Source organism: Lynx canadensis, chromosome B3, assembly GCF_007474595.2.
Source record: "Lynx canadensis isolate LIC74 chromosome B3, mLynCan4.pri.v2, whole genome shotgun sequence".
NCBI lineage: Eukaryota > Metazoa > Chordata > Mammalia > Carnivora > Felidae > Lynx > Lynx canadensis.
Genome location: NC_044308.2, coordinates 43,929,281 through 43,950,378, shown reverse-complemented (window position 1 = coordinate 43,950,378; position 21,098 = coordinate 43,929,281).

Here is a 21,098-nt window from a genome sequence, read left to right as displayed (position 1 = left end):
CAGAAGGTAGGTCCCCCAGACGGGGCCGTGGAGAACGCTGTCACCCGGACCTTTCCGGGGAGTGGAGTAAGTGCCTCCTAAGTCTTTCCGGAGAGGCTCGGCCAGAGCGGGGGGAACCCCGCCCACCAAGAGGTTGGTAATCTCCCATCACACCAACACCAAAGGTCCTTGTTTACGCCTCCCCCATTCCACGGGGAACAATGTTACCTGGAAGGAGAGCAGAAAACTCTTATGTGAATCACCTAAATGATAATCCAATCGCCAGCCCATTTGAGCCACTGAATTCCCAGGCTCTTCCATAACTCCATTCTCTCCAGAGAACCCATTTACAGGTGGAAAAGGCTCTAGTGGTCACATCCTAAAAATGAGACATTGTGGCACTCTGGGCAGGAAAACAAAAATACCTCTAAAGGTCAACTCTGTGAATTTTAACTTGCAACTAAGAGTGAATTCCCTCTGAACTTTGAAGCTTAATCCTTTTTACTGGCCATATGGAAACTTAACTCTTGACAGTATTGTCAGATGGATCTTCTTAGGATGAATTTCAGATGCTTCGTACCCAGAGTTCACATTATTTAAAAATTTGCCAACTGTGTCCATACCATTGAGCATAATAGGAAGAACAATTCAAAAGCCCAGTCTGCATACCTGCTACTGTTCCTTCACACAACTTCAATTCTGCTTTCTTTCCCGATGGTCTGTATTTCCATTTACAACTTAAAAGATCAGATAGTTTTTAGTGGATGCCTTCATGGTGATTAAATAAGGAGAGTCCTAGCTAGCATTCTTTTCCCATATAACTGAGTTGTCCTTGCCCCTGAGTTGGGCTATAACTTAAAACACATGCATACAATCAGCCCTCTAGAAAACTTAGGATTCATGTACTCCCCACCCTCCCAACCCTCCTTTTCCAGGCAAAATTTACACAGTCCTGATTTAGAAGGTCAGTAAAATTCATCACACCTTAAATCAAACCATAGCTTTATAAAAGTCTGATTTCAGCTAACGCCATCCTGGCAGTTTTTCCTTTAGATTTCTTTTTTCAAATAAAACCACAAAAATCAGAAATTATGAAAGTGTGAAGCCAAGACCTACCCATGTTAATTCAGCTTTCCAGCCATAGCGAAGTGGACCCAAATTTCAAATGAATCAACCATATCCACTGTGATGTTTACAGTTATGAAATTAAATCACACCACATTCCCATGATGCAAGTGCATCTCCTAGTGAGGCAACGCCCCTCGGTTACATTGACGCCATCCTTCATATTTGGTTCTTGATTTCCCTTGGCCTAACAACTCTAACAGGGAAGAGTACAGCCAAGCTATCCAGTAGGTAGGTCCCCAGCACAATTTTCTTTCCTTTGTACTGTTGAAGGATGGAAAGTCATCAGGGACTGCATGTTCATGGGTATGCTCTTCATACTCATTGCAAATGAATACAGAAATACAACTTGGAAAATTTGCAGGGTTCCTTTAAAAAACAGTATCCTGCTCTAGAAAACAATGCTTTGAAAATAACCAAATCCATTAGCTCTAGCCTGCCTGTCAGACATCTGACTCCAAGGTAAATAGTCTTACATTACTAGTAATCGGTATTTATTTCCAGACCATTTCAAATGAAATCGGTAATCGGGAATGACATGTAACCTGACGTGTGCTCCTGCAATTACAAGTAGTAGAATCACTCATTCTATAGATATGTCCCCAATAGAAATATAATCTCATAATACTTGTTTGAAATATTTACACATATATTCAACAAAGACATTTCCAGGATAATGTAATACTGACCTTAGCCTTTGGAAATGTATTTCATTCTCATCCTACAACTAATGAGCAACAGAATTTCAGATATTAAGTCTTAACCTTCCTGTGTGGCTAGATGCTATTTGTAATAAATGCCTCTATTAAATGTCGTCAGCTGTTAACCCAGGGTATAATATTGTTCTTTATATTAACACAAAGCTCTCATGAAACTTTGAAAGTAAAAATGAGAGGCTATTAAAAAACACACACACACAAAACTCTTGAAATATAATTTTTCTATGGAATTCTAAATCCTCAACCAAATAAATCAGTCAGGAATGAAAGGATCCATGTTCCCCTTCAATACTACCAAATTTGAGCCATAAACGATGCACATTTCAGTTCAAGTTTTACCATCTATATATTAACATGTAGAAATAGGTATTTGGATTATAGTAAACAAATGCTTAGAATACTATGGGGGAAACAGTGTTAAGCAATATAGTCTTTCCACTTAAAGTTTTATTTTTTTTTATGTTTAAAAATTTTTTACCGAGTGTTCAGAAAAGAAAATAGAAAAGGAATATTGCTTACATGGAGATAATTAAACAGGATGGGAGTTCTTCACCATGAACAGAATTAAGTTATACATTACTTTTTGATTCAGATGTTCCTGTTGGCTAATCTTGGAAAAGGAAGGCACACCACATATTTATCATGTAATTCAACTCAGAGTCCTCTAGAGATGGTCACCGCCCCATATTGTGTCCCTATATATTGGTTTTCACATTTGATCTGTCACTTAGCAAGAAAGTGGAGAGACACCTCTGATGCCAGCTTGTTCCCAAATGCCTAAGAGGAAAGCCTGCTCTATTTCTTCAGGGTATCTAGAGAGGAGTGTGATCGGTAAGTTGGTGCCAATCTTCCCGCTTTCAGAGATTAAATAAAGAAATGATACTTTATGAGGGTACATTTGGTTTCCCATCAAATGGGGTTTGGTAGACCAATCTGAACCGCACCACAGAGCTGCTACTGCAGAGGGTTGGCAAACCAATGGATCAACAGATTTATCATGACTGGCCAAGTAGCTCCTAGTACCAAGATGATTTCAAAGTTTGCTGCTGCATGTGAGAGAGCGTTTTGGCTCTGTGTCTCACCCAGGCCTGATTCTCCCTCTGTGGTGTGTGGCAGCTTGCTAATTCAATTAATTTCTTTCTAGCTGAACAAGAAAGGGATCAGTGAAAGGTTAATGTGGTCCTAGGCAGCTTGATTCAACTGAATTCTTAGCCACCACTAGACTGTGATCTGTAGGACTTGGGCCATTCTGACCGACATAGAGCCATAGGTCTCCTGCAGACCAAATGGATTCCGACCCAGAGAATTCTATATAAAGACTACTTGGAAAGCTACAGAGGAGGCACAGACTTACCTATAACATATCACAAATGTGCTTAATTTTGAGTCTGGAAAGTCAGTGTCTCATAAAGGAACGTTTACAAATGGAATAATATTGGTGAGACCTGGAAACCAAGGGTATCAGAGAGGCCCTCCCACCTATTTATGAGTGTAAGGGGAGGGGATGAACAGATTAATATAGATTGCTTGCCATTCATGACTTTAAAACAATGTAGTTACATCTGTAACAAATATAGTTGTAGATGTAAACATACATGCATGTATATATATATCTATATAGTCCATGAAATATGGTGAAATAAACTGGATTTTGGTGGCAAGAGATATCGTCAGTTTTACACACTCACACACACATACATATGTCACATTATCAAGCACATTTACTGAATGTGTATTATGTGCCTGGTGTCCTGGAGACTCAGACAAGAACAAGCTCTCTCCTCATTTGACTTTGGCTCGGAAAACTGTAGAGAAGTCCACTCCCCAAGTCATCTGAGCAACCCTAAAGAAAGGCAGTGTCTGGTTGCCCATTGAAAAGATGTTTGCACAGCACTTTGAACCTCACAGTTGACAGACAGCTGCGAATCATTAGTGTGGCTATTAGTGTAATGGGATGTTGGAGGTGAAAGATTTGGCTGGATTGAGACAATGGTGAAGGGATTCTGAGATTTCTGGAACCCCATATCTCATACATCTATTGGGAAATTCAAGAACTGGCAGGTGTTTTGTAACCATCACAATGAGGGAAAGGGTGAAGTTCGCAGGCACACAGACATGAGTAACCTCCCCAGAAAAGGCAGGTAGCAGGTGGCTCACTATACACACACACTCACACCTGCCAAGGGAGCAAGGAAGGAGGTGCACATCAGAGGCCAGAGAGACCTTCTTGCCTTGTGTTCCCAGGGGGTGTTCTCACCCCACTCCTGCAGCTGGAAGGGGAACAGGCCATGAAATGATTTTTTAGTTAAAGGAATATGAAAAAGAGAAGCAAACTCAAAACCTGGAGCCTGGGTTCAAGTTTCACACTCAACTAGCTGTCAATGCCACCTTGGGCGCGTCATGTCGAGAACCTCAGGCCTCTCACCTGTAGAATGAAGGAATGGGAACGGACCTTGAAGGGCTCCTACAACTCAAACATTCCAGAACGACTTTCAGGATCACGTCCTATCCACTTCTCAGGAACACCATCCCTTTCTCCCTGCTGCACCACATCAACTTCCCTCTCCAAGGAGGCTTCTTTGTGTCACTGAACTCCACGGTATGGTAGAATAAACTCCAGCATTAGACAGACCTGGGCCCCAAACCAACCTTTATCCCACTCACTAGCTGAGTGATTTCAGCAAACTTTTGTTTCCTCATATGTGAAATAAGGCTGGTAGGGCCACTGGGAGGATTAAACAATTTGAAGAAAGGACAGAGTGACTACCACGTAGCAGGGCTTACGAGTGGGAATACCCTCACCACCACCACCACCAGTCCCTACATTGTTGTACACACAGAGCCTGTGCATGGCATAAATTATTGACCTTAATAAAGATGTGTTAAAATGGCCATTAGAATGCACTTTTGCTAAGCTCTTTACAATTCTGAAAACGTGTGTGTGTGTGTGTGTGTGTGTGTGTGTGTGTGTAGGTGTATAGAACAAGCATTTATTAAGTGCCTGCTATATATTAAGAATACAAAGATGAATACAAATTAAATTACTCCTTGGTCTCAGGAGCCTTATGGTCTCGCTTTCTTATGTCTTAGCCATCAGAGTGGAAGCTCCCATCTGATGAACAATGTAAACCTCTGTGCATTACAATTTAAAGAATGTGTGTCAGGACATGGAGAGGGAAGCAAAAAGATTAAAACGTCAGGTCTTCCCTCAAGGAGCTTGCCATCTAGCAGATAAACGCATGCAGTACTTAGAATGTAGGACAGAATAAGGTGCTATGTAAACCACAAGTAAGAGGGGCTACTTTGTGCAGGATTAATCTTAAGTTTTATGACAGGGCACCCGTGTGGTTCAGTCAGTTAAGCATCCGACTCTTGCTTTCAGCTCAGGTCATGATCTCATGGCTTGAGGGTTTGAGCCCCTCATCAGGATCAGTGCCAATAGCACGAAGCCTGCCTGAGATGTTCTCTCGCTTCCTCTCTCTCTGCCTCTCCCCTGCCCACTCTCTCCCTCTCTCAAAATAAATAAACTTAAAATTTTTTTTTTAAAGTTAAATTTTATGAGAAGGACTTCATGGAGGACGTGCCACTTGAACTCTACCTTGAAAGGCAAATAGAATCTAATGAATAGAGAAAGGAATAAAGGACATCTTAACAGGAGGGCAGGACACAGATGAAAGTACAGAGACAGAAAACGCATTTCTTAAGAAACTCGTAGTGAAGGCTCATAGCAACATAAAGTACATATGGACAAGAAGCAGGCAGAGAAAAAGCTCAAAATGTAGGTTGTTACTATTTCTTCTGCTTTTCCTCACAGTGCCTAGCAGAGACCTTTGCAAACTATATACATTCAGAGGATGAGTTTTGAAAAAAATAATTGAGGGCAGAAGAAGAGAATTGCGCTTTAGAAAATAAATCTCTTTGCAGCTCACCCATTTCATAGGCTTATTGTAAGGATTAATAGTTGGTTTGATAGTCATAAAGTTAAATTACACTTAATAAAACACATAGAGCAAAAGAGTTCCACATCACAGCACACAGAGGGAGAATAAAACTGGAAATGGGTGTTATTTCATCAGAGTGAAAAGCTATGCGGGGCATTTTAGGATGAACAAGATAAATTGAATGTTATTTGATTCTGTATCTCATCCATTTAAGTTCTGAAAATTATCTGCGACAGTTCTATTAATATAGAGGCTTTGTATATGGGCCATATTTTATTTTTTAAGAAGTCTCTTAAAAATATATTTTCAAATAATGGAGAAAAGATAAGCAGTTACAGATGGTTCTCTCTATTTTTGTCATGCATGATCAAGGGCGGCAGAGTAGGTGGGCTTCATTGGGAAATCCGAGTCTCGCAGCTAGGAGCGTTCCAGGAGCAAATGCTGGCATTATTTTGCTTTCGCAGAGAAAATATGTTTCTGTTCAGTCAAGCAGAGTAATCAATTATTCTGCATTATGAAATACTCATTTTATAACTATTGACATTTCAGACAGTTGTGCCACATGTCAATAGTGGTTCTGATGATCACATTTAAGCTGCAGCTTATAGGATGGGATTCGTTTGGCTGACGGCATTTGATCAGAAGTCTTCTCTGCTCTCAGAAGTACAGCTATTATTTTTGTCCAGTCCTGCACTGAGGAAGTATGCTTCGAGTACTGAAACAATAATAGGTTGGTTATGTTCTTCTGTTTTAATGAAAAAAAATATTAAATTCTTCTAACTATGTGAGATTCACGTTAAAAAAAATTAGCACTCTTCTTTTTCATTTTGTAAGATGGAAGGAGGTAGATGAAGTTAGGCGTTATATTCAGAAGACTCCAAAATTCACATGAGATTTTGAGTATCCGGTTAAACCTTATATCCCCAAAGATAACTTTCCAAAATCAAAAGGGCTTTCCAATAATTATACAACACTGTTGCTGTTGCTTCTTTTACCTCTCCCATTGGTGAGCAATTCCTTGGGACTTACTCTGTGGCAGGCACTTATGTTATGCTCTTTTTAACATTTAATTCAGCCTGAGCTCTCTTTTTACCGACAAAGAAACTGGGGCACAGAGACATTAAGTAACTTGCCAGTTACCTTCTCTTGAAGGCTAAAACATGGTGGGACCATAAGAACAACCTTTGTAAACTGATGCTAAGGTCTGTACTCTTAACCATCATGTTACGGACTCTCAAAATTAAAAAAAATTTTTGCCTTAAATTGAGCATTACTCAGTATTTTGAAAATGGCAAGCTGACTTTTTCAGGAATCAAGAATTACTACTCTAATAAATTTTAGGCATGTGTGCAAGAAATTCTTTTATCACTAGCTTCTATAATCGAGTAGACTAGCATGTGTCATTATGAATTATTGCACAATTTAGTAAATTATTTAATTACTTACTAATGAAGAAGCATATTGTACACAGTTGTAATTATCCTGTTTGAAAACAATGTTGCCATTTGTACATTTAAGAAACACTTGCTACAAAGTTAACTCTTAAGGGGAATTCTTTCTTATTTTAGGATGATTAAACAACTCTAAATACTGGTAATGGAATGTTCGATAGGGCCGCAAGGAAACTAAAAGCTACAAAGGCCAAGACTGCACTCCTAAAAAGACTTCAAACAGAAGAACACATCTGTTAAAAATGTAAAAAAAAATTTGTAGTTCACGCTGTTCTACAGAAAAAGCACAAGATAGGGATATTGACGGGTTTTGCTTTTCCAAAGAATATAATTGATGCTCTTTTCATAGTTTTTGCAACATATCACCTAGTATAGCATTTCCTTCACCTATTTGATCACCTAACAAATGGCTTTGATAGTGTAAAATATTTAGCACAATCACTTAATTTTCAACTCACTTTGAATAAATTGTTGTCCATATTTATGGACTATAGTCATGCACGACTTTGTTATTTATACAGAGACATAGTCCATGTACGGCCTTTAGACGTTTTGACAACACGTCTTAATTAAAATATAGATAAAATTAATTTTGAAAATGTCATAATACAAGTAAGAAAGAGTGACTTGTTTGTGTGAGTGATGGAACACATTATTGAGAAACTACTGATATGTATTATTGAATTTATTGTAAAGGCCTAAGTATAATAATAGCCACAGAAACCCCAACTTGCCCACTATTCCAAAGGCAAGGTACATATCTTATGGTGAAAGTCACTTTCATAAACTAAAATGTAATGGTGACTTGATTTACATCTTTGCTCCTTGAAATATAACAGAGGGAATGTGGCAAAGCCATTATGAACAAGCAAGAATAAAAAGAAATACTAGAACTGGAAGACACTCAAGGTCAGGTGGTAGGTCTCCCTGCTTCCAAGGATGTGAGCAGTTAAACCGTCCATGTGTGACAGTTGCCAATCATTAAGTAATCACATAGAAGCAAGATAAGTGATATTATCATATTTTTTCTATTGCCTTGTTTTCTCCTCTTTAATCCTAAAGTCAAAATGCCATCTAACTGGGTAATTCAATCAAACGCAAGTTCTGTTCTATTATGAATAATGTATATATTAGAACTATCGTATAGATTGCAGATTTCAGCATTTGTCAAAAAATCAGTAAGAGGCTGTTTCCTGTAACCAGTAAGGGCCAGGTTAAATTCAAGCATTACAAAACAAGAGAAAAGAAAACAGGTTTTGTATGTTCATAGCCTCCACTGCTCAATTTATAGAATAACATGAATTACATGGTATTTATTTTACACTAGTTTTATCAACTAGAAGTAGAGTGAAGCCCATGGAGTACCCTGTTGTAATGCATTTTCTTTCCTTTTTTCCCCATATGTAAATATAATTAACAGATAGTACTATATTAGTTTCGGGTGTACAACATTCTGATTCAAAAATTCTCTGCATTACTCAGTGCTCACCATGATAAGTGTCATCACCATCTGCCACTCAACAACATTATTACCATCTTATTGACTACCTTCCCTATGCTGCACAAAATGGTATTTTCTGATGTTGTTCGTGGCAAACTAGAAGAACTGTATTTTGATTCATCACGTAAATCTCAGTTTTTGCATCTCTTAGTAAAGTATAATTTACATATAGTGAAACTCACCCTTTTTAGTGTATAATTCTTTGAGTTTTGACAAAGGTATGTAATTGAATTACCACCAACCATATCAATATATGGGACAGTTCCGTCTCCTTTCTTCCTAAATTCTCCGGTGCCCCTCTGTAGCCAGAGTATTCCCCTTCCCCAAACCCTGCAACCACATAGCTGTTTTCTATCCCTGTATTTTTGCCTATAAATAATATCACTTAAATGGAATAATATGTGGTTTTTTGACTCTGGTTTCTTCTACATGGCATGATGCATTTCAGATACATCCCATGTTGTTGAGCATATCAATAATTTGTTACTTTATTTTTTTTTTTATTTTTTAAATTATTTTTTTATTTTGAGAGAGACAGAGAAAAAGCAAAAAGAGAAGGGGTAAAGAGAAAGAGAAAGAGAGAGAGAGAAAGAGAGAGAGAGAGAGAGAGAGAGAGAGAGAGAGAGTCCCAAGCAGGCTCTATGCAGTCAGTACACAGAGCCCAACATGGGGCTTGAACCCACAAAACCACCAGATCATGACCTGAGCCATAGTCGAACACTTAACTGCCTGAGCTACCCAGGCACCCTTGCCAATAATTTGTTACTTTCTATTGTTCAGTAATATTTCATCCCACAGTTTATTCATTCCCTAACTGAAGGACACTTAGGTTATTTCCATTTTTTACCATTCACAAATAAATTTGCTAACCTTCATGTACAGGTTTTTGTGCAAACATAAGTTTTTATTTTACATGCGTAGCTATCTAGAAATAGAACCGTTAGAGGGTATGGAATATAGAAGTTTAACTATAAGAAATGCCCAATGGTTTTCCAGAGTAGCTGTGCCAGCTTGCACTCCTATTAGCAATGTCTGAGAGTTCTAGTTGCCTCAAACCCTCACCAGCACTTGGTGGTGTTAGATATTTATCTGTTATCAGTTCTTGTTATTCAATGCACTGAGGTTCTATAAAGTCACTAGGACCACTGAAGTAGCAAATACTGAATCACTGTCCCTAGGGGAAATATAAAGTTAGGTTTCTTGAGCCTGTGCTCATAACATTTTTGCCAACTCATCAATATATAACCTTGTTTTCTTTGTGTTTGTAAAGACACCTTATTTGATAAATACTGTTGCTTCACCAACATTGAATAATGCTTATACATCAGTGAATAAAGCTTATCTAACATGTTTTCTTTGTAAGGCACATCACAGCATTCTTGTAGTCGAGGACACTAGCCAACACTTCAGCAGTATGCTTGACGGCCATTGTAAATAGTAAGATCACGAACAAAAAGCACAAAATTAGGAAAATATAGCACTAAATAAACCGTCAAAAGGACACGTATTTACAGGATGAGAGCTGAAACAAGAAGGCAGAGCACTGCCTCATCAGACCTCAGCTGGGATGTGTATTAGGACGTTCAACCCTTGAGCAAGTCTGAAAATGGCGGCCAGTATTGATTTGGGGGGTAAACACATTTTAGTGAGCAGACGAATTTGCAAATACAGAATCTGCCAATAATGAGAATCAACTCTAACTATGTATCTATCTATCCACCTACATATGTATGTATCTGTATATCTATTTATCTATCATTTTTGCCATCCTACAGTCTCAGTTTAAATGTCACTGCCTTCAGGAGGTCTGAGACAAACTGCTAGCCTACATCAGATGAGCTTTGAGTTCCCACTGGCATCCTGTTCCTCCCTTTCCATAAACCTGATTCTTCATAACATTTTTTTTTTTTTTTTTTTTTTTTTTTTTTTGGTAAAAAAACCTCTGGACTCTAAGAGGCAGGGAACACATCTGTCTTAGTCACCTTTGTATCTCTGGTAACACTAAGACTTTGTATCTCTGGTAACACGAAGACTTAGCACAGTGCCTGGCATATAGTAGATGATGGATAAAGAGTTGTTGAATAAATTAATACTTCTTTTGAAAGCAGTATGTATGGTGGAAAGAACACTGGAATTGGAGTTGGAAAACTTGATTTCTCATCTCGGTTCTTATATCTAGTGGCTATATGACTGGTAACAAGTTACTTATATTCCTTGAGCCTCAGTTTCCTTACCTGTAAAATTAGAAAAATAATACCTATCTTTCAGGATTTTTAAAGACCTTAAAAGTTAGACAGTAAACGTGAAAACCACTAATATCTGGTATACTGGTGATATCCAATAATCAATGAATTGGAGTGGTTTATGAGACACATTAGATGTTTGTAGCTAGGTAGGCGAGCTACACAAAATATACTGATTACAGTATGAGCAATGAATGTATTTAGCCATCTGGATAGTATTAACTCTTTACACATTTAGTGGTATGTAGTCAGGGAACTTAAATAGTTTGGAGAATTTTTCACTTTAGAAAATAGGTGTTTTCGGGGCGCCTGGGTGGCGCAGTCGGTTAAGCGTCCGACTTCAGCCAGGTCACGATCTCGCGGTCCGTGAGTTCGAGCCCCGCGTCGGGCTCTGTGCTGACTGCTCAGAGCCTGGAGCCTGTTTCCGATTCTGTGTCTCCCTCTCTCTCTGACCCTCCCCCGTTCATGCTCTGTCTCTCTCTGCCCCAACAATGAAAAAAAATTGAAAAAAAAAAAATTAAAAAAAAAAAAACCCTTAAAAAAAAAAAAAAAAAAAAAAAGAAAATAGGTGTTTTCTCACTCTGTCAATCAACCCCACTCTTCAAGATCAAAGGTTATGTACATCCTCTACACTATGAATATGTATTCACAAGAATTGATGATTTATCCATTCTATTTCAAAAATATCTTCTGGATGTTTGAAAGTGATTCTTCAATAACATAATTAGAGTTTGTATTCTCTGAAAACAAGATTTTTTCTCTTTCAAACACTCCTGTTAAACAAAGAATTAAATGCAATTAATAAGCATATGATTCTGCCTGGAATTGTTTTTTTTTTTTTAATTTTTTAAATGTGTATTTACTTTTGAGAGAGAGAGAGAGAAGGAGAGAGCAAGTGAGTGGGGTAGGTACAGAGAGAGGGGACACAGTATTCAAAGCAGGCTCTGGGCTCTGAGCTGTCAGCACAGAGCCCGACACAGGGCTCGAACTCAGACCGCAAGATCATGGCCTGAGCTGAAGTCGGACGCTTAACTGACTGAGCCACCCATGTTTTCTTAAAAAGATCTACCTGAAATGTTTTCTTAAAAAGATCTACCATGTCCCTTAAGATTTTGAGGCTATAAACATCCATTATTTTTTCTTTTTCTTCTTCTTTTTTTTAAAGATTTTAAGTAATCTCTACACCCAGCGTGGGGCTCAAACTCACAACCCCAAGATCAAAAGTCGCATGCTCCACTGGATAAGCCAGCCAGGCACCCCCAAAATCAATAATTTCTATAAAAGTATCACAATCCTCTTGTGTGCAACTAAGGATAATGATATAACATAAATGGTAAAACGCAGTGGAAAAGAAGCTGCATAAATAATGCAGTGGTTACATCACTCAAAATGTGTACATATTATTGCCTTACAAAATTATTATGATCAGATAGGATTAAATGACACTGAATAAGATTATTGGTCTTCAGTAGATGCAAAACACGATGATTCACTGGCAAAGGAAGCTAATGGTAGGGAGGGAGAGATGTTACGTTTGTGCGTTTGATTACACAGCAGAACAGATAGGTAAAACCTCAGAATCAAGAATCGTTATTTTATATGCAATATTGTTTCTTAACTTAGACGTATGTTAATTTTTCTTGAGATGACTTTTTTTTTAAACACCTGAATTCTTATAAGGAACCTACCACCAGGTCTAAATTAAACCTAGGGTTTAAAACATCATTTGCCGACAGGCATCCTGCGAGTGTTTTCCACAGAGGCACATCACATCCGATTATTTCCAGGCTATTTTAAATGGTCCTGGACAGGGCTACTGAATGACTGACTTGTCAGGGAACAGGAAAACATTATGACACCGCTTCTCCAGGTTTCTTCCCACAACATGAAATATTTGGCGTCATTCTAATAGAATCAAAGCTAGCTTAAGAGCAAGTGAAGCTTCACTTTAAAGCTTTCAGTTTTAACTGGGGGAATGCTTCTAACATATGGCAGCTGGGCTCTGACTAACTGCAACCTTCAAATTCTGGCCAAAATGTCTGTTTCCTGAGATTGTGTCTGATAAGCCTGTGCATTCCTGGTGGGGCTCAGCAGGCATTCGATAAATGCTATTGTTGGAATGAATGAATGAATGAAAGGGATTCCAATTATGAGTTACAAATTCCTCCATCAACAAAATAATCCCATAGGAAAGCTCGATGTTCTTGTAATTCATATCTGTGAAGGATTAGATCCTCAGCTCCTTTACAATTTTTTTTTATCATTTATGCTCCACTTTGTCTTCCTTGATTTTTTTTAAACCAAAGTGTGAAAAGCACATAAGCATTTTCCAGAACATGACAGACAAGTATAGTTCTTAGAAAGTTTCATCTGTATGTAGCTTGTGCATGATAATTATGTTTAAATCTCAGTTAATCATCAGATATTTTCTGGGAACAGACTGTGGGTGAGGCCTTGTGTGAGCTATTTGAAAACGGAAGTTAAAAAGTTTTACCCTTGCTTACACGCAAAAAAAAAATCATCATTAAGACTAGTAGAACGTATGCCAGTATATCCACAAGGCAAATAGTTATCTAAGCTATACGAAATTAGAACTATTAAAGAAGTATAAATAACTGCTATGCTACTTTTCATAATTAGAGATCTCTCATTCGAAAGTGGTGTGGAATGGAACATGGAAGAAAGCAAGACAGAAGGAAAGATCTGCAAAGATACCACGAAAATTTTAAGAACTCAAGTTCCTATCTGCTTGAAAAGTCTCTTGGGCATTCACTCAGAGACTATTTACTCTTACGTAAGACACAATTCTGCAAACCTTGAGATCTGATTTTCCAGTGTATAAAATATATTAAAAAGTACGGCGAAAGGAGTGGAGAGTTCTGCTCATAGGAGCAAGGAGAAACAATAAATACTGAAGGAAGAGATGAAAAACGATAAAACGTATGGCAGCGTGGGGCCATTTAGCGTAGGGGCAAACAGATCGCCACACCTCAGGGACTCTGAGGACATCCTGTATTACAGCATACTATACACACCATAATAATTAATGTTTATAATGATTTGGAAACATTAAGAATGGATTAACCCTGAACTAAGGAGACAAGGACTTACATCATCTATTTCGAAAGACCTCCCTCATCCCCACCAAAATAAAAGGGAAGTACCCGAGGCACTTACAGAGATCTAGTTCAGAAAATTAAGTTACATGGGATATCCCATTTTCTAATAACGTCTGTGGGTGCAGCATCGCTATGCATAATTCAATAATAACTCTAATTACTAAAACCTTACAGTGAGGGTCTCTCAGTTATAACAAGCAGTACTCTGCAAACTTTTGGAAAAATAAAGAGATTTTCATAGTACGAATAACTGTTTTATACACTGGTATTTTATTCAATTCTAATATTAGCCAAATATCAATAAAATAAAAGCTGTCCAAATACCCTCTTTTTTTTTTTAAGCTACAGTGTTTTTGTAAATGTTTACTTGAATTTTGAGCGTTCAACGCTGAGGTTTAAATATGTATCATTATATTGAGATACTTGCTATTTATACAGTAGCAAATGCTATTTATACAATAATGTTTAACCTGCCAGAATTCTGGAGAAGCAAAGGTTAGCTGTTAAGTACGTTCAGCGTGGGGGAAAAAAAAGAAAGAAAAACAGAGGCACAACTGGGCGTTGTTTTCACTCCGTGCAGGTGAGGTGGTAGGTGTTTAAAAGTACGCTTTACACAGGCACACACAGGATACCAACACCTCCTTTATGGCTGCAGCGATTCTTTTCAAAACTGCTAGCCTGTTTCCAGGGCAGCTGCAAAACATCCGTGAACACTAGTTAATTTATCGGAGTCATAGAAACTGCTGCCTCTACACCTGCCAGGCTAGATTCACATTGTACAGACTCTACAATGCAGGAACCGAAGGTCCCGAGATGAATTCTCTCCGCTCCAGGCTAGATGGGAGCAAGGGGGAAGCCGCTGCTGTGAATGTTCTGGGCCATACTTTTTGCATTATTGTGGCTTTCACTGCACATCCCGTCCAGACTCCAGAATAATGCTTTTTGTATTAAAATCATCATGATCACCTCTGAATTGCTATTAAATTTATCATCATCATTAGTAGTTGTACTTGGTTGTTGTTGTTGTTGTTGTTGTTCATGAAAATGCAGTCTAAAGGCTACCACCTGACGTTTAACAAATGTCCGGGAAGAAGAGCAAGCAGGCAGGGCTCATAATCCCCACTCACTGATGGGGTAAATAAAGCTTGGGGAGGTTTCCCAGCATAGCCTGGGTCACGCTGCTAAGAGTAGAGCTGGGACTTCAACCAGGGTTTCTGACTCCTTAAGTCTAGTGCTTGATAAATGTTGGCACATGCTTGATACTGAAAACCGATTTCCAGTTCTTTAAGAATTTATATTCTGAGGAACTCAGATTGGTAACTATGGAAAGTTTTCCATTAAGAGGATTTTTGAAAGTAAAACAGGAGGCTGTCTTATACTTTTTCAGAAGATTTTTATCACGAATTCCTTTCAGTTTATATGTTTTTATATTATCTATTCATTCCTACCGCAAGAGATAATTTACATAGTTCAACAATATGCCACCGATAAGTTGCAAATTAATTGTTAATTAATTAGACAGGCTACAGAAAACTAACTCCTATGATGCAGAGCCTAAACCAAGCCTGGTCATAATTTCTAGTCCTTGCAGTGGGATAGGGACACACAGGGTGGTTGTTAGAGCCTGGTACCCAACATGACTCTGGCCTCAGAAGGGCCAGATTTGGTATTTTGGTAATACCAAATTTTGGTAATACATTTTCTAGTCAGATTATGTCTAATAGTATCGATGCAGATTTTTGACTTATAGTTAGGCTTATTGTTGATGGGAGGCGGTGTATTACGATTGGAAAGTACCCTAGGAGGTTAGAGAACTTGAAAAGGTTTGAGGGATATTTGAATTTTAAGTTTTTGTTCTCTCTCTCTCTCTCTTATGGTTATCTTTTTCATTAATTTATTTAAGCCTCCCTTGTACCTTCTAATATGTTGTCCATTCAAATGGGGAAGGGGGGATCCATAGAATTGATTCCTACGATCAGTTCTAACACTGACCATCTTCCACACTTAAGGGAGGCTCATCTGGCATCCCTATGCCATAGAACTTTGCTCTTACCATCCTTTCCTTGGTATGAAACACTGAAGTAGCTTCAAGAGAACCATAATAGGTTATATTACCTTTAAAAGTTGTATTATTTGGGACTAGGGCTCTTGAAATAAAACATGAAGTATGTAATTGGGCAAAATAACATGCAATAATTATGGCAAGGAATTTCTTTAAAAAAATTTTTTTTTCAACATTTATTTATTTTTGGGACAGAGAGAGACAGAGCATGAACGGGGGAGGGGCAGAGAGAGAGGGAGACACAGAATCGGAAACAGGCTCCAGGCTCTGAGCCGTCAGCCCAGAGCCCGACGCGGGGCTCGAACTCACGGACCGCGAGATCGTGACCTGGCTGAAGTCGGACACTCAGCCGACTGCACCACCCAGGCACCCCCAAGGAATTTCGATAGAACAAAAACATGGTAGCCGTGGGAGTAAACAATTTACATCAAGTCTCAGGTAGAGATACTGACAGACCCGGGATAAAATCCTCAAGGTCTCACTTCTATTCAGCGCTCTGACCATTCGGTCACACTCCAGGAAATGACAATAAATATCTATCTGTGGCAACTTCACGAGATGGAAATGAGGTGGCCTAACTTTTATCGTTCGCAATGATCAGAAATGAAGCCATTTATAAAAATGCCTGCCCTCCCGTCACAGAAACCACTGCATCTCAACTAAAAACGAGAAGACACAGAAGAGGTTGATAAAAACGAAATCATGATACACTAATCCTTATCCTATCACCAAAGTGGTTGCCCAAAGAGGGGCCTCCACAGCTGCAGGATAAAAGGCACAAATCATGGACTACCCACTGGGGCAGCCAGGCCAGAGAAGTGAGGGAACGGCCCTTTCTTCAGAGGGCTGAATGGCTGGACTCTCTCGAATGAATAGATAACACCATCGAAGAACAGACAGTCGAGATGAAAGTAGAAACCAACGAAAACAGAAGAACGGAGGAAAACCATCAAAGGAGTAAAAAATAACAAAAGTCCAGGGACTGATTTGATCAGCACCCAAATGCTAAAACTGCAGCACGGGAGAGCTGTTTGAAGCTGCTAAAGGGATTTAACACAATCTGGAATGAACAGAATTTGCCATCAAATAGAACAGAAGGGCCACCAAGAGACCTTAAGGAAGGACAATCTAATGGAATGTGAACCCTGCAAAGAGAGCTCACTTGGCAATGTCCTTTTGAACATCTCAATCATTCCAAAGTGCTGTTTAAAACACACACACATACACACACACACACACACACACACACACACACACACGGTCTGGAGTCTGTGGGGAATTTTGATGGGAGCTGCTCATCAAAACTCTTAAATAATGCAAGGCAGTGGCAATCCATCCGATCTTCCACTCTGAGGACCCGAAGCAAAGAACAGACGCAGGTTTTATCAAAGCGGCTTCTAATCTTTCTAGCACATCTGCAATGTCCATCTCACCAGGGGCGACCTTCTGAGTGAACTTTGGGAGAGACGTGCTCTTTGGTTTTGTCTGGGTTGCAGTTTAATTCAGCAGGAAGCGGGCCGTGGCTGGGAACCACAGCACAAAGAAAACCACGGTAAGGAGGTAAAAAATGCGGGACTGATCGACAATAAGTGAGATGAAATAAACGACTGGTAGTTTTTTTATGAGACCAGCAGAATAAAAAAAAAAAAATATGACAGGTTACCACTTTTAAGGCTTATTTCCCATTGCTGCTACTAAGTAGGTAATGATAGCAACAGCACAATTGGGCAACAGCACCCAGATCAGAGAGAAAGACAGAGTAAAAGAAAATGAACGGATCAGACAGGCTCCTTAAGACGGTATCCGATGCGGGGCAATCGCCTGAATAAAAACGTTCAATTTCACTCACGTACAAGGCTGGTAAATTGCATCGTGGAGATAAAATATAGAGACTTTTGAAAAATTCTTGTTTTCATACAGATGGTCGTCCAGAACACCTCTGGACTGAGAGTGTTTTGGTTCAGGTAAGTGTTTTGGTTCAGATGACCAAAAGTGGTGTATGTATTTGTAGAAAAGCTAAGAAGTCATGCTGTCTAATGTCTATGCTCCAGTGGTCTTTCCTGTACTAACCTTTAACCTAATTTAGGAGAAAAGGGAGGGAGGAGGTAATCCCTAGTCCCTGTACATCAAAGGGACTTTGCATACAAAGGGAAATAAAATTTCTCTTCCCACTTGATTATCTTCCTTCTGTCTGGCTGGGCATATTATTACCTAGGCAGTGGGGAACAGAAAATTCTTCTTCACTCTTGAACGGGTTCAATCTCTCAGATCTCAAAAGATCTCCAAGAGTCTCCAGAGCAGAAGTGGCCAGAGCCTTGTTCTGATTTCTTCTGTCTCTCCCCCTTGGCTGTTCATTCCATACCCCACCAGGTGTCCAGCACTGAATGAGCATGAGAACGGGTCACACAAGGGAGGAAAAAGGGATTCAGTTCGCCATGGCTTTACCCCTTCTCAATGTCTTCAGCGTCTGTATATGACCGGATTCCTAGCATTGTGGGTTTGTTGCCTTATCCTTTCCCACATTTTACTTTCTTTGTCCTGGTAGGAAACAAAATCACCGTCTGTCTCCATCTCAAACAATCTGAAGTTTGGCAAAAATAAAGAAGGATGGAGTCTTCTTGGCCTGAAGGGTCTAGAGTACTCTGAGCACTTAGTAGGTGCTCAATAAATTCCAGCCAATAGGCAGGGCTCGCTTCCTCTGACAGCTGGCCAGAGGCACAAACTGCTTTGGGAAACCTGATGAAGAGACCCGCCTTTCTGGCAGAGCCATCTCGCTCTTTCATCACTGCACTCAAAGATATTACTGATGTTGGTCCTCTGGTTTTGCTGCTTTTTTCCTCTGACTGGACTAACTGAGTCTACTCTGCTCACTAGCTGCCACTTCAGAATCCTGTCACGCAGCGGAAGGCCAAAGGACATTTTCCCCTAAGTCCTTTTAACTTCCTGGCATTCCGTTTTTCAACCCCACATTAAAGGTGCTGATGTTTCATCCTAGTCCTACCAGCCAATGGGTGGCCTCAAGTCAGACTAGGCAGGGCTTCTATCGGCTCTTTCCCTGTTGGGCACGGGGAGAAGGAACCCAGAAAAATGTTTCCTCAAGCTCATTTTGTAATTTTCCTTTGGATGCTATCACTGAAGTTATGAGATCATTTATTAAGAAACAGACACATTCTAAACTAACATACAACAGATGTCAACCTAGGGCCACTGTTGGCCAGCAAGACCTATTTCTTGCAAGTTCTCAAAAATAGATTTTTTTCTTTTTGCTTGCCTTTTTTCCCCCTTCTGCTCTCACCCAACGCCCAATCATCTTATAATCCATTAAAGCCCGTATACCAATTCTGTCTCTTTTCCAAGACGAGACCTGCCAACTTGAAAAACAAAAATGAACCTCCCCTAACTTTGGCATGTTTCTCCAAGCCTCAACTAACCCTGGGCAGAAACTGGTGGATGTGCGCCCAGTTGAAGCCTGAGGTTAGAGCCATAATTTTTACCTGCTTTAGCGAACAGTCTCCTGGTATGTTCTTGAATTCTCATCCTTGGTATATTGCAGGCCTGGGCATTGGCAAACCCAGCAGACTGGTATTCTCTGCCACTTGGCAGAGCAAGTTATCTGTCCTGAGAAGCTGAGATGTGAGACGCTTCTGCTCCCATAAGAATCCCTCTCTGTCTCTCTGATTTACCCTGTTCCCGGTGGTAAAGTATTTTCTGCAAACATGAAATTAGTTTATATTTTAAGGGCTTTGGAATGACTAATTTCGACTAAGTTAAGCAGGGCAGAGTAGTGACTCCCAAGTGACTCGATCTGTGATTCTTGGGAAGAGTTTAATGGACATTTTATTTTCGTTCAGGGTGACCTCACCAATCATTGTGCAAAATGCCCTCTCTTTGTTGTTTTCCTTCCCCTTAAAACAAAATAACCACAATTTTCTAGACATTTCCGAGGGAAGAAAACTCTAATTGCATTTTACTTATCTTTAAGGCCACTGTTCAGGAATTAAAAAAAAAAACAACAAAAAACTTCTATTTTAAAATTAAAAGTGTAGGTGAAGGTGATTGTATCTTTCCAAAGTCAGTAAAACAAATGTGTTGCATAAGTCATTTCAATTCAATTAAGAGAAACAGGTCAGATGCTAAAATATTAGTAAAATCAATTATGAGTAATAGGTCTCCTGTTAACATGTATCACTACAACTGTCTCTCTCATAATTTTTGAATAAATTTACATTTGTTTCATATTCTCTGTGTGCCTGTAATGTACGTGTGTGTCACTGACCATAAAACCTTCTCCATTTCCTCTTCTTTGTTACATTTGCTCGGGTATGCCTCGGACTAATGCTAACTTACAGAAGGTTTTTCCAAGAGGAGAGAAGGTCAGCTGGTAAGTTGGAAGGAGCTGTGGAATCAGGTGTATCTAACTTAGAATCTTGTCCCATCGCTTGTCACTTTGGCAGGGGGCTTCCTCCCTCTGAGCCTTGGTTTCCTCATCTGTACATGAGGGTAATGGTACCTTCCCCACAGGGCTGTCGTATGATTTAAGGCCCGCCACACTGCCAGGCACATGGTGTTCAAGCAATGTCTCTTTCTGATCTCCTTTGAAAATCCTAAAAATAATTAATATCTGAGAGAGGATAATAATCGTAACATTTTGGATTTGATGTCTTGTTTTGTGTGACGATTAGGGTCACCAAAGTCCCCTGAAAAAGTAATATCACCCTTTATCTTTACTATTTATTAAAGGGAGACCCTCAGATTCCATGTAGATAACTCCTGCGGAGGCACAACGATGGGGTAATGAATTTGCTGCTGGGACCTCAGTAAGCCTGTCCTTCAGACCAAACAGGTGATGTCTGATGTGGAGAAATCATGCAGGGAAAAAGAAAAAAGAATACAACATTGGGTCTATACCGTAATTACAAAAACACAAAAGTGACATGTATATGATAAAAGATGAGAAA